The sequence below is a fragment of the Monodelphis domestica genome, chromosome 3 (genome assembly GCF_027887165.1).
Source record: "Monodelphis domestica isolate mMonDom1 chromosome 3, mMonDom1.pri, whole genome shotgun sequence".
Lineage (NCBI taxonomy): Eukaryota > Metazoa > Chordata > Mammalia > Didelphimorphia > Didelphidae > Monodelphis > Monodelphis domestica.
In genome coordinates, this window is record NC_077229.1 from 39,248,451 (window position 1) to 39,262,288 (window position 13,838).

The window sequence follows — 13,838 nt, forward strand, 5'->3', positions numbered from 1 at the left end:
GGTGAAATTTCCAACATTTATAAGTCTAAGAAATTTTAAGGTTTACACTTCTCTTGATAGGGGAGATTTTCCTTCAACTTCCCATCACCCTCACATAATGGGGACACCCCTATTTCCTTGCAGTACCCCTTCACAGGGTCTCCTAGTAGGAGTGAGAGAGAATAGGAGTCAACCCATCAAGACTCCTCTCTCACAACACTCTGCTGCCTTCACAACAAGTTCCCTTTAAGTCACCTAACCATCATTATAACAATGCCAAAATCTAGTCCATTTACTCTCCTTACAGCTCTATGCTGTCTTTTGTGATCAGATGGGTCTTCTTCATATGTCAGAGAAGCATAAAGCCAACCCCTGAGTGGAGATTAAGCAAATTGAGGGATAAAGAAATAAGGCAAGGAGTAACATGCCTGTTCACTTACCAGAACATGAACTGAGAAGACAGGAATATAGAAGTTTATGGAGTCTCTAAGAGATGTAAGGCTTGAAGTAGGCTAGCCTCAAGTGGTCCTCTTCTTCATCATATTAACTTTTTAACTACTACATACTATTAATAAAAAAGAGTTTGAGAGACCCTTCTGGATGAAGATCTGACCCTTTTGTGACAAAGAAATCACAGGGCCAAATGTCTGCTGGATTCCCCACTTGTAAAATATACACACAGAGAATTTCATGTCTGTGCCCAAACCCCACAAGAGGTCTCTGAGAGTTCTCCAAGACCATATCCAGATATTTTGGTCCCCAAGACTATTTCCAGACCATTTCTGGACCTCCTGGTCTCTGAGACCATTTCCAGACCTCTTAATCTTTGGATGACATTCCAGTCCCTTCAACCTCTTTTAAGAATTTTTTGATATAAATTATATTATAAAGTGGATCCACCCACTTAGGATTAACAAAATAATTTGATTCTGATTAATACATACAATTAGCAATATGCATAATTGACAATAGAACTCAGATATTAATCTGGGACTATTTTCTATAAGATTAAAAATTAATATACATTTACTCAAAATATTATATTTTAAAATTGTATTAATAATGACTTGAAGCAAAAAGAAAGTTAAAAGCTAAAACAAAGAGGGAGGCAAGGAAACCATGGTCACAAAGGAAGAGAGCAAAAGTGGGCAGATTCTTACACAAATATATACAATATAATAAGGATGCTATGTGGACAAAAGGAAAAGGATGCTGGGAGATATAGACTAAGTATCCAAGATTTTCTAATTATACATCCCCCCCTGTGATTCTTGTAAACAGTAAACAAAAGAAAACAAAACCCTTTAGTAAGGTGCTTGGTTAAAGGAACCAGTGTGATTGACAAGCATTCATCTCTAAGGATGAATCTGCGCATGTCTGTGCAGTGCCAATAACTGTCATCCTTCCACTTGTCAACATCATGGGTATAGTGAGGATATCCACAGTCTTTCCTGAAAAGTGTGCAAGAGTCACCACGGAAGAGAAGGGAAAGAAGGGCAGTCCCTGCCGAGAAAATTTAAAGTGTAAATAGGTAAAGAAAGCTCATGTGGACATTGAATGAGTTTTTGAATCTTCCATTCATGATGGCAATAAAGTGAGTGAAATTTTAATTTTTACCTCTGATTTCCCTCCACTAATTTTGTGTTTGTTGGACCCTGTTCCTCTCCTCTAGTATCAACAATAGGTTCTTCTGGTTGAGTGTAATTGTGGATGTGTGTATCCAGTATGAGGTTGTTTTTTTTTTTTGCCTTTTAAAAAGGAAAAATTCCTCTTGGTATCAACCTGACTATTAATTACCTTCAACCAGTTCTGAACTTATTGCAATCACTATTTCTTATCGGTCCTAGTGTTGCTCTAAATCCATCCTGATTAAAGAAATGCAAATTTAAAAACTCTGAGGTACCACCTCACACCTAGCTGACTGGTCAATATGGCAGTAATGGAAAGTGATAAATGTTGGAGGGGATATGGCAAAATTGGGATGCTAATACTGCTGATTGAGTAGTGAATTGATCCAATCATTCTGAAGGGTAATTTGGAACTATGCCCAGAGGCTCCTAAAAGACTACTTACTTTTTGATTGAGTCATAGCACTGCTGGGTTTGTACCCCAAAGAGATAATAAGGAAAAAGATTTGTACAATAATATTTGTGGAGGCAAATTTGGAAAATAAAGGGTGTCAATTGATTGAGGAATGGCTAAACAATTGTGGTATCTGATGGTGATGGAACATTGTTGTGATGAAAGGAACAATGAACTAGAGGAGTTCCATGTCAACAGGAACAACCTGCACAAATTAATGCAGAGTGAAAAGAACTTTACCAGGAGAACATTGTACGCAGAGACTGATACCCTGTGGTTCAATTCAATGGAATGGACTTCTCTAGTAGCAGCAATGCAATGATCCAGAATAATCCAGAGGAATATTGGAGAGAGAACACTAGAGATAGAACTATGGAAACAGAAATATAGAAGAAAAATATGTGATTGATCACATAGTTTGATAGGTATATGATTAGGTTTTTGAGGTTAAAAGATCACTCTACTGCAAATATGAATAGCATTGAAACAGATTTTAAATAATGATACATGTATAACCCATTGGAATGGCTTGTCAGCTTTGGGCTGGGAGAAAAAAGAATATAGGTGAAGGAGAAACCATAAATCATGTAACCTTGGGGAAATATTCTAAATTTTTAAAAAGGCAATTTGTTGAGGCAGAGACAGATTTTTATTTTGTGTCCATTGGACCTAATTTTGGTGCTATATGGGAACTTTAGATTAATCCACTCTACTTAGTCTAACAAAAACAGGAAAGTCTTCACCCATACTTAATGTTTAAGTATTTAGAAGGATGGCCTATAACAGCGATGTTCTAGCAAATGACAAATCAGAAACAACTGAATGACCTCTGGACTGTCCTAAGTCAAGCTTAAGTTACCACTGGTACAGGTGAGACACAGGAAAATAATGTAAAAACTGTCTATATATTTTGTGTCACTTCCTCCTTCTGGCCTCTTAAGCAGAGGAGAGGTGGCTGGTGGAGCATGCTGAGTATTTTGGCATCTTGGGTGGTGGCTGCTATTGTCTGGGATTAGCAGGGAGTTTTCCTTGATACCATACTTGAGGAAGCTGAGTAGCCTAGTTCAGGTGAGGCACCTTACTAAGCCCTCTTGGAGTTTAGGCTGATTCTGTCTCCTTTACCTCCCAAACACTATCCTCTTAAAAAGCCACTAATCTTCTTCAGGGACCTCGTGGTGGAGGACTTTGAACTCCCCCTGGCACAGGCCAGGTGGGAGAAATCCTATACCTTTTCCCTCTACCTTCTCCTTAATTCCTTCCCTCTCTATTAATTGAACCACCATAAATTAAAAAAAAAAAAACAAACTGACTTGGGTATTTTATTTGGGATATTCCCTGGCTACAAAAAATAATTTAGATTAGGTAACAACCCTAAAATTATCTTTATATAGCAAATAGGACCACCGGACTGTGGTAGAGGGGATTTCTACTAAAGATTCACTTTGCTAACTGAATTCCACAGTACCTCTCAGTACTAAAATTCTATGACCAGCAATTGTCTTTTGGTCATGTCTGTGCCATGAACTTTACTGTGTGGACTCAGCCTAATTATCTCAGCTGAAGATTGGACCAGAGGCAGAACTGAAATGTGAATACCACCTTAGACATTTGCTAGCTGCATGACATGGGGCAAGTTACCTAACCTTGGTATTTCAGTTTTGTCTTCTGTAAAATGATGGTAGGACCTATTAGGATCTATCTCATAGGGATGTGGATGCTCCAGGAAGAATGAACTCTATGAACTATAAGCAGCTATGTATCTTATTAGATGGGCAGCTAGATAGTTTAGTGGATAGAGTATTGGGCTTCGAATCAGGAAGACTGTTCATGAGTTCATTTCTGGCACCAGGAACTTACTAGCTGAGTGACCTTGTACAAGTCAGTTAATTATGTTTGTCTCTGCTCCACGTCTGTAAAATGAACTGGAGAAATAGCAAAGCACATGGGTATCTTTGTTGAGAAATCCCCAAATAGGGTCATAGAGAATGCGAAATAATTGGAAATGACTCAATAATCCTGTGTGGGGGTATATATTAAAGACTGGTAGAATAAAAGGATGAAGAGGAACAATTATCCCTGGAACTGTTGAGAAGCTGAAATTGTCATAGTTGTCTTGAGAAAGAAGAAGATGGAATGCAGTGATGGATAACATTAATAAGAGGGGTCTATGTCAAGTGATTACGAATCCAGATTATATTTCCCAGCCTTATTGGATTCTTTTATTCTTCCACACATTATGTTCCAATCCATCTCTCATCTCTACACCTTTATACAGGCCAACTTTAATGTACTCTATCTTCCATTCCACTTCTGAAAACTCTGGGCTTCTTGACTCAAGCAGCTTCTCCTACAGGAAGACTTTACCAAGACAAAACAATAATATTATCTAAAATCATTTATTCAGGAGTATAACTAAACTTCTAAAGTATATTATTGAAGTATAAAATCTAATAAATTTATATGGAATATAAAAAGTCAAGAATTTCAACAGAAACAATTCAAAAGGAAATCTTCAGCAAGATCTTTCTTTTGTTCTCTCCTCCTTCACTCCTTCCTTCCTTCTTTCCCTCTTTCTTTCCTCTCACCTTTCTTTCCTTCCTTCTTCCCTCTTATCTTTGATTTCTTCTTCCTTTTGTGGGAAGAGAGCATGGTGGGTAAAGAAAAATTAAATGTTTGTTATTTGGATCAAAATATAATTAAGAAAGAAAGAAAGCAAAAGTCTAATTCTTAGATAAGGCAGTAAAAGGAAGGTCCTAGAAGAGCACAGATCTCCCAAAGATATCCCAAGAAAATGTTAAAAGGGTACTAAATGGAAGCAACCAAAATAAAGGAATTGTAATATCAGGATGAAAATGAATATATTCTATTTCATCCACACAATTCAGGACCACACAAATATAATCCCAGAAGTCTGCATGTATATGGAGTAAAGTCATGCATAGGAGAAAGAAGACAGCCAGAAAAAAAAAACAAAAAAAAGTTGAAAGGCCTGATCCCACTAACCCAGTCTTGGTGATCACCTATCAGAAGCAGCTAGTAAAACAATAGAGAGAGAACTGGGCCTAGAGTTAGGAAGAACTGAGTTAAAAAACTGTCTCAGGCATTGTCTGGTTGTGTGACCCTAGCAAACTCAATTAACATCTGTTTACCTCAATTTAACTGTCAAAGGGAATAATAATTGAATTCGTCCCACGAGATTCTTGTGAGAATTAAATGAAATTTCTTAGAGTTCTTAGATCAGTGTCTGGCACATAGTGGGCACTAAGGTTTATTTTCTTCCTTTACCCTTCCCCTTTTCTAGAGTAGCAGCAGGATCCAGAGCCATCACTTGATAGACTATTTTTCAGAAATAGTAGATGCCATAAGATATTCCAGGGATTTATTTGAGAAGGCCTTCAAGAAATCAGAAATCTATACTCACTTTGGGATCAGATTAGGCCATGTTCATAACCCAGAAGTGGTCAGAGCCAACACCAAGAGAGGGATGGGATAAATTAGGAATGAAAAACTATGACTGAGTGCAGCCTTGCTGATTGCTGATGAAAACATGAAATGAGAAAGCAGGAAATTTAAAATGAGATTAGGTCTACACTCTAAGGGGCATATAACAGTGGAGAATATTGTACACACCAATGAGACCTCTCTTCCTCATAACAGCTGTTAGCTACTACCTTGGGTTATACAATCTGCCTTCAAATGCCAACTGCTGATAAATCAATCTCTGAGAAGCATCTATTATACAATATTTTTGTTGTGAAATTGCTCCTGGGTAAAAGATTGCTTCCTCCTAATGAGTCTACTCTCACCTAAGGGAGAACCAAAGCTTCTCACTTTCCTGGTCTTGTTTCATATTGCATTAGTACTTTTTAAAAGATCAAACAATCTTCCTTCCTTCTCCCATAGGAAAAAAAAAACAAAAGAAACAACCTTTAGTGAGGTTCTTGGGTGAAGAAGCCTGTGTGACTGACATAGATTGCCATGACCTATGCAATGTGTAATAAGAAAAGGAAGATTGCAAAAGGATTTTGTAATATGAACTTCCAAATGATTGACAGATGTGAGAAGGAAATCACTTTAATAGACTGATATATATTAATTTAAGGTCGCCAAGGAATTCAGCTATGTAATTCCTAAATGAAAACTCAAGTCAGCAGTCAACCTTTTATGGAGTTTAATTACAAACAGGAGGAAGAAAGGTATTAGAGATAGAGAGAGAGAGAGAGAGGGAGAGAGAGAGAGAGAGAGAAGGGAATAGGGCTTAAATACCCCTTCTGTTTAGTCTGGGCCAAAAGGCCCAAGCCCTTAGATAGCTGAGGCAAAGAAAAGAGATCAGTCCCTATCACTCACGTGACCAAAATGGAGAAACAGTTTCAGGGGACTCCACCTCCAGCTTCCTTCAGAGCAGGCTTCTCAGAGCACACCTTTCAGAGCAAAAACCTCTCCAGCCAACCCCCTCAGTCCTCAGACCCCTCTATCTTTAAGGAAACCATCCAAGTTCCCTCCCCTCAGTTCTCACATCTACCAATCACTGTCCATGTCTTCCCTGTGCCAATGGTGGCTCTAGCTTAACCCAGGACCGCCCAGAGGTCTGTGGCTTTGCACATGTCTGTTGAAGGTCATATTCTCAAATAATTAAATTTTGATCTATGCTGCAGCCCTTCCTAAATCCTGTTAGGACTGAGTAGGGTGGAGATTGTATCAATTCTAAAATCAATCATGACTCAAAGAACTTCCTGTTCTATGCTTAAGCATATGTCAAAGTCCTTTCCATTGTTCAGCAAAAGGTTTCTGTCCTAAAGTAATCTTAAGAAGGGAAGAGAATGACCCTCCCATGCCAATGGGTTTCACATTCCAATAGACTATCAGTAAGAAATTTTTCAAGTATGAAATTTCCCAATGGTGAAATTTCCAACATTTATAAATCTAAGAAATTTTAAGGTTTACACAGGGACATATGTCAGACGGTCACATGGGAGCCTGAGTCAAGATCCTGTGTGAAGATTCCAAGGTCCCAACTGTAAAACAGTTTCCTCGAGAAAGCTTTTGAAGATTGGAGATTTTCTATCTCATCTATGTACCAGGTTTGAAGGTACCAGCTTGAGTGAGAGAAAACCTGTTTGGACTGGCTGCTGGCAGCTAGGTAGAAGATCACAGAAGAATCATTTCTCTGCTAGACCTACTTTGGACATCATCTTCTGGGATCTTGGCTCATATACTGGACTCTATTTTTTGAGATTGTGTTTAGGGAAACTTTATTTAGCACAGATAAGTTAGCTATTGAGATAGGTTTATGGGAACTAGGTTTTGGGGTTAAGAACAATAACCTTCCCTCACCCTTTTACCCTCCTTCCTCTCAACCATCCCAACAATAATATTAAAATATTTAGATGTTTCTCTCTTGTTACTTCCCTTAAAACTCCCACAATAACAGTTTGGCAGAGCCAGCAAAGTTTATATTGTTAATTGTATATTTAAAGTAGAAATAAGATATACTAAAGTGACCATAGAAATTTCAGTTGAGACAATATTCCAAAGCCTTTCTGAATTGCCAGGAGCTGAAGGTGAAGGTCCCAAACAATTTTGAGGGTTTGGCTTGCCTAGTGGAGCCATTCTGATTGCACCACATGCTCTTGGCAGCCATCTTGGAGTGACCATTTTGGAAAAACTGTTTTTTTTTTTTAATTTTTGAAAATTATAATAACCTGCTTAGTACATGGATATTGGACATTGTAATAGTGCTCATACTATTTAATTATTCATTAATAGTGGATGTAAACATGTAATCAGACATATTAAGCACAATATTATTGTTATTATGGGAATATATAATATACACAACTTATGATATATTTGTTGGTTTCCCTACCTCTTGTCACCTTGTATTAGAATTGGATTGTATGAAACCTGTGATCGATAATTAAGATAACTGTTGTATTTCCCTATGTTCCCCTAACTGTAATCTGTGGATTTGTACAAGTCTCATGCCTCTGTGTTTATTTTTGGAAATTTGCTAAAGGTACTGATTGCATGGTTCAAGACAGATTCTGAATTGAAGATTATGGTAACACATAGGAAAAATGAACTTGATACAATAGAACAGTTTATGAACAACTTATCTATAAACCCGGGGTATGGAAACAATGCTGATAATAATAATAGCAATACTATCAATAATGTTAGAGACTAAACAGGTTCAAGTAGGAAGAGGCAACTGGAAAATTGAATCTATGTCCCCTTAGAGATTTGCCATGCTAACAAAGAATGAGATACACAAAGTAGGAACTCATTAAAGATTTTCCCCAGAGGACCTTGAATCTATTAAGAGGAGAATCCCAAATGATTGTGATGAACCCAATAAAGTTATTAAGGAGATGTGAAGGGCAATTCAACTTTATGACCCAGATTTTAATGATTTTGAACTCCTAATGAAAGAGGTACTTACAAAGAGAGGGAGAAATAAGTTCATAGAGGAGACTAGATCAGACTCTCTTTTACAGTCATGGCCAGAGAATTTAAATCTGGATACAGCAGATGATGGGGTATATGAAGCACTTATAGAAGCAAAGAATGCAATACTAGGAGTCATGGGTTCTGGGAGCCATCAGTCCAGGACACCTTGACAGAGTCACGCGTGGTAGCCGGGGAGACCACAGAAGGGTCCTTGGTGAGATGTGACTGCCCACTCTATCCCCCTTGCATGACTTCTTTCATCAAATCCCCTTACCTATGAAATGACATGATTATTATTCCCCCTAGCCTCTAAAGAAATAATGCAAAAGCAAAACACATGTACCCTTATTCCCCAAAACAGCACCAAAAGATCAAAACCTCAAACCCAATCCCAAAAGACTCTCATGGGTTAACTTTTACTTAGGTACATAATTCCCAGCAAAACTGCAGCTACAGGCCAAGCCCAAAACTTTATCATGAAGTCAGCACACAAATCAATCATAGAGGCCCATGAGATAAGTACAAGTACATCAAGCTTCAGTATGCCTCAGTGACTAAGAAACTCCCTATAAGCCACCAGTCTAAATTTGAATTGTGTTCCCAGACCCCTCAGTAGCTATGGTATGATTGTTGAATTGTCTTCTAAGAACTGCTGATTAATTATTCCATTTCATTAAAAGCAATACGTAATTTTCCTTGATTGTTTGTAAGCTCAAAACTTCTCACAGCATAATGAGAAAATTAAGCCATCTGTGACAAAATAATTTATCTTTTGTGCAACCTTTATTCTGTCTATAATTACAATGCAAGAATATAGAATGTTAATCAAGTGATTTGTTAAAAGTTGATGTGTCACTTTTCCAATGATCTCTCTTTGATTTTGTGTATCTGCATGCCAAGAGAATGGGTATAAAAATAAAGATCAGACATTGGGAAAGTGGAGCAGCTGTCAGATGTGAAGCAATCCAGTAGCTGTAATGATTAAGCTGTCTTCCATTTGTTATTTTTGTTGACTAATCGTTCGCCACCAGTCAGGATATCGTGGAATCGTGGGCAAGGGTGGACTTTGCCTGTGACATTATCTGGCACCAGAACAGGACCATTCCTGGCTAGTCCCCTCCCCCTAGCCCTAAAAGTTTCCAACAAATCAGGTTCTCCCCCTGGAAGAGTTCCCGGGCCCCCCTATGGATAGAACAGGGTTTGGGGGGGAGTAATCCAGGGGCCCCAATATAAGAGAAGCGGGCTCCCAGAGAGGAGCGGTTTCAGAACAGGTTAAGTTAGGAGAAGAAAAGGGCTGACATGGGACACAATGAATCCAAAGAAAGAAAGCTATTCACTCAAATTATTAAGTATACTTTACAGAAAAGAGGAGTCAAAGTCAGCAAGACTCGGCTTACCAAATTTTTGGATTTTATCCAAATTTGCTGTCCTTGGTTCCCTGAGGAAGGGACAATAGATTTAAACACTTGAGGAAAGATTGTCCTTGATCTAAAATCTTATTATACTGAAGATGGCCCAGAGCATGTCCCCACAGAAGCACTCTCATTCTGGTCCTTCTTTAGGGTCACACTAGATCCAACTCATGAGGCCACTCGCCTTGTGCTGACCTTCTCAAACTTGTCTGCAACTGTAAAAACACCCTTATTATCTAGGCAAAATTCCAGGGCTGAAGTCTTCAGGGTCTCAGTCTCTGACCAGGAGTCTGAAGAGGAGGACAACAATGAAGAGAAACTGCCCGCCAGAGAGGCAGCAAAATATAGCACTGATTGGGACTTTCTGGTTGGCCTCAGGCCACCCCCATCCCCTATACATACCAAGGGGAAAAGGAAGGAAAAAGGAGAGCAGAGTGGACCTCCGCCCCCACCCTGCACTGTAGGTTTTCAGGGGGCAATACAGAATGCACAAAGAGATAAAGATTTCTCTCTCTTCCCCATCATTTACACTGGGGGGGTGGGGGGAGATTCAGATGATGAAGAGGAGCCCAGGTGGGAACCTCTCCCCTACAAAATGATTAAAGAAATCAAAACAGCTTGTGCCTCATAGCCCCCACTTCCTTGTTCACTTTAACCTTAGTAGAGACCCTCTCGGGGAACTGGATGACCCCTTATGATTGGCATCAGACTGCTAAAGCATGTCTGACAGGAGGAGATTTCCTCCTTTGGAAAGCAGAATAAGAAGAATCCGCAAAGAGAGAAGCAGCTTACAACAAAAGAAAGGAAAATAGGATCACTAACGACATGTTGCTGGGTGAGGATGATTGGACAAACTGTGTAGAGCAAATTAAACTGCCCAAGAAAGCTCTGTACCAATGTACCACCGGTGCTTTAGAAGTCTGGGAAAAAATCCCAGTATCAAAAGGGCTAACATCAGGGCTGGCTAATATCAAGCAAGGAACTGAGGAAAAGTATGCTGACTTTTTGGATAGATTGATTCAGCAAATCAAGAGAACCATCCCCCATGAAGATATGGCTGACATTGTAATCCATCAGCTTGCATAGGAAAATGCCAATAAGACCTGCCAGGGGATGCTCCAAAATGTAAAAAGAACAGGGATCATCAGAGATTGTGTAAAGGCTTGTGAGGATTTCACTCCCTCTTTAGTCCAAGGAGTGGCCATAGCAGCAGCTCTCCAGGGAAAGACATATCCTCAGGTGATTAGAAATCCGGGAGCTAGAAAAGAGTGTTTCAAGTGTGGGGGAATAGGACACTATCAGAGAGAATGCCCACAGGGTGACATTAGACCCCCAGAACCCCACTACTCACATTCAACTATGGACCAGGTCCCTGCAACAGATTTGGAAAATGTTACCATTTGCCCAAATACTGTCAATCAAGATACCACCGTAATGGGCACTTATTACCTGCTAGGCCTCCTCAAAACATGCAACAGGGAAATTTCAAACGGGACCTGGCCCCGGGCCCCTCAAAACAATGGGGCAAAAACTGTGGGGCTCAGTCAGAGAAACCCATTCCTCCCCCCAAAATTTTCTCCTTTCATCAAGCAACCCCAGGAAGTGCAGGATTGGACCTCTGCGCAGCCTCTGGTCTCATATTGACCCCTGATTCTCCCCCTGCACTCATCCCTACAGGGGTGAAGGGTCCTGTGCCCGAGGGGACAATGAGCCTCATTATAGGAAGGAGCTCTGTCTCCCTCTGGGTAATAGTTGTAACGCCGGGAGTAATAGACTCAGATTTCACAGGGGAATTACAAATAATAGTACAACCTCCAGCTAAAACTGGGACAATTATGAAGGGACAGAGAATTGTTCAACTGCTCATTCTCCCTTATGTACAAATAGGGAATCCAATCCTCAAAACATATAGAGTTCAGGGAGGATTCGGATCCTCTAATTGGGCATTCTGGGTCCAGGAAATAAAAAATTCAAGACCCATGAAAACTCTTAATATAAGTGGAAAGAATATAGAAGGATTACTGGATACGGGTGCAGACACTAGTTGTATAGCAGGGAAACACTGGCCACCAAGTGGCCCACCAAAATCATCCCCTCTAACCTCACAGGTATTGGAAATGTTACTAACGCAGCACACAAAGCTCTCAGATTTTAACATGGTCAGACGGGAACCTGTCAGGACAGTTCTGTCCACACGTGGTCCCTTCTCTCCCTGTCACTATATGGGGATGAGATATATTATCACAAATGAAGGTTTCTTTAGTCACACCAGAGGAAGATACCCAAATGCCCCCCAATGATGAACCGCTGGATTTTCCGGAGGGGCCATTGCTGAGACAACAGCTGATTCAATATCGTGGAAGTCCAATAAACCAATCTGGATTGAGCAATGGCCCCTAACAGATGATAAATCACATGCTTTACAAGAATTATTACAGAAGCAATTACATTTGGGACACATAGTGCCAAGTAACAGCCCATGGAACATGCCTGTATTTGTCATAAAGAAAAAAATCAGGCAAGTGGAGGCTCTTACAAGATTTAAGAGCAATAAACAATATCATGGAAGCTATGGGGAGCTTGCAACCAGGACTTCCCTCCCCCATAGCCATTCCCAAAGGGTATGAGATCACAGCAATGGATCTACAAGATTTTCTTTACCATCCCTTTATCCCCCCAAGACAGAGCCAGGTTCACCTTTAGAGTGCCCTCAGTAAATTTGAAAAGACCCTATCAATGCTTCCACTGGAAAAATCTGCCCCAGGGCTGCAAGACAAGCTCCACCCTTTGTCAGAAATTTGTTGATCTTGCCCTAAATCCTATAAGAGTACAAATCCCAGGTGCCTATGTAATACACAATATGGATGATATCCTGCCGGCCCACCCTGACCCGGCCAAATTGCATTATGATTATGTCCAGCACTGTTCAGGTTCTGGTAGAAAACGGGTTAAAAATTGTACCCAATAAAATCCATACTGAACTCCCCATCCGGTACTTAGGACGTACCATTGGGACTGAGAATGTGATCTCCCATCAGAACTTACAATTGAGATTTGATCATCTTAATACTCTAAATGATTTTCAAAAACTGTTAGGGTATATCAATTGGATCCGCCCTTTCTTAAAAATCACTACTGCAGATCGGAAGTCTGTATTTGAAATCCTAAGAGGAGACCCTTCCCCCACCTCACCCAGTACTCTTACAGAGGGAGGAAACAAAGCTTTGACTTTAGTAAATCGAGCAATTAACAATCAGAAATTGTCCCGCTTAGACTATAGTCATCCTTGGGCTCTTATAATACTCCCTATTGAGTACAATCCAACTGGGAGCCTGTGGCAAGATCTGCAGCTTGAATGGCTACACCTGCCTAACTCTACTCGGAAAGTTATCTCCTCATATGTCATATGAATCACAGAATTGATCGTCAAAGGTTGTAGAAGTAGGAAACTTTTTGGCGAGGACCCCCCTTTCATTATCACCCCTCTAAATGCAATGCAAGTTGACAATCTCTATTGTGAATGGACTGATTGGCAAATTAATTTGGCAAACTACTCTAAGACTACTCCCTTAAGACCTTCCTCAAAGTCCTTTGCTGCAGTTCTTAAAGACACAGGCAGTCATTTTTCCCTCCCAGTTTTCCCCAAACCCGCTCCCCCTGCCCGCCGCCATGGTTTTTACAGATGGGTCATCGAATGGAAAAGCAGTGACAGTGATCAATAATGAGCCATTCATAGAAGAAACACGAGAATGTTCCGCACAGCATGCAGAAATTCTTGCAGTCATTTATGCCTTTAAAAGATTGGTTAATGTGCCCTTCAATCTCTTCTCCAATTCCCAATTTGTAGTCAAACTGTTTGGTCATATTGAAACTGCCAGTGTGCCCTCCTCTAAACATTCCATTCTCTCCCTCCTA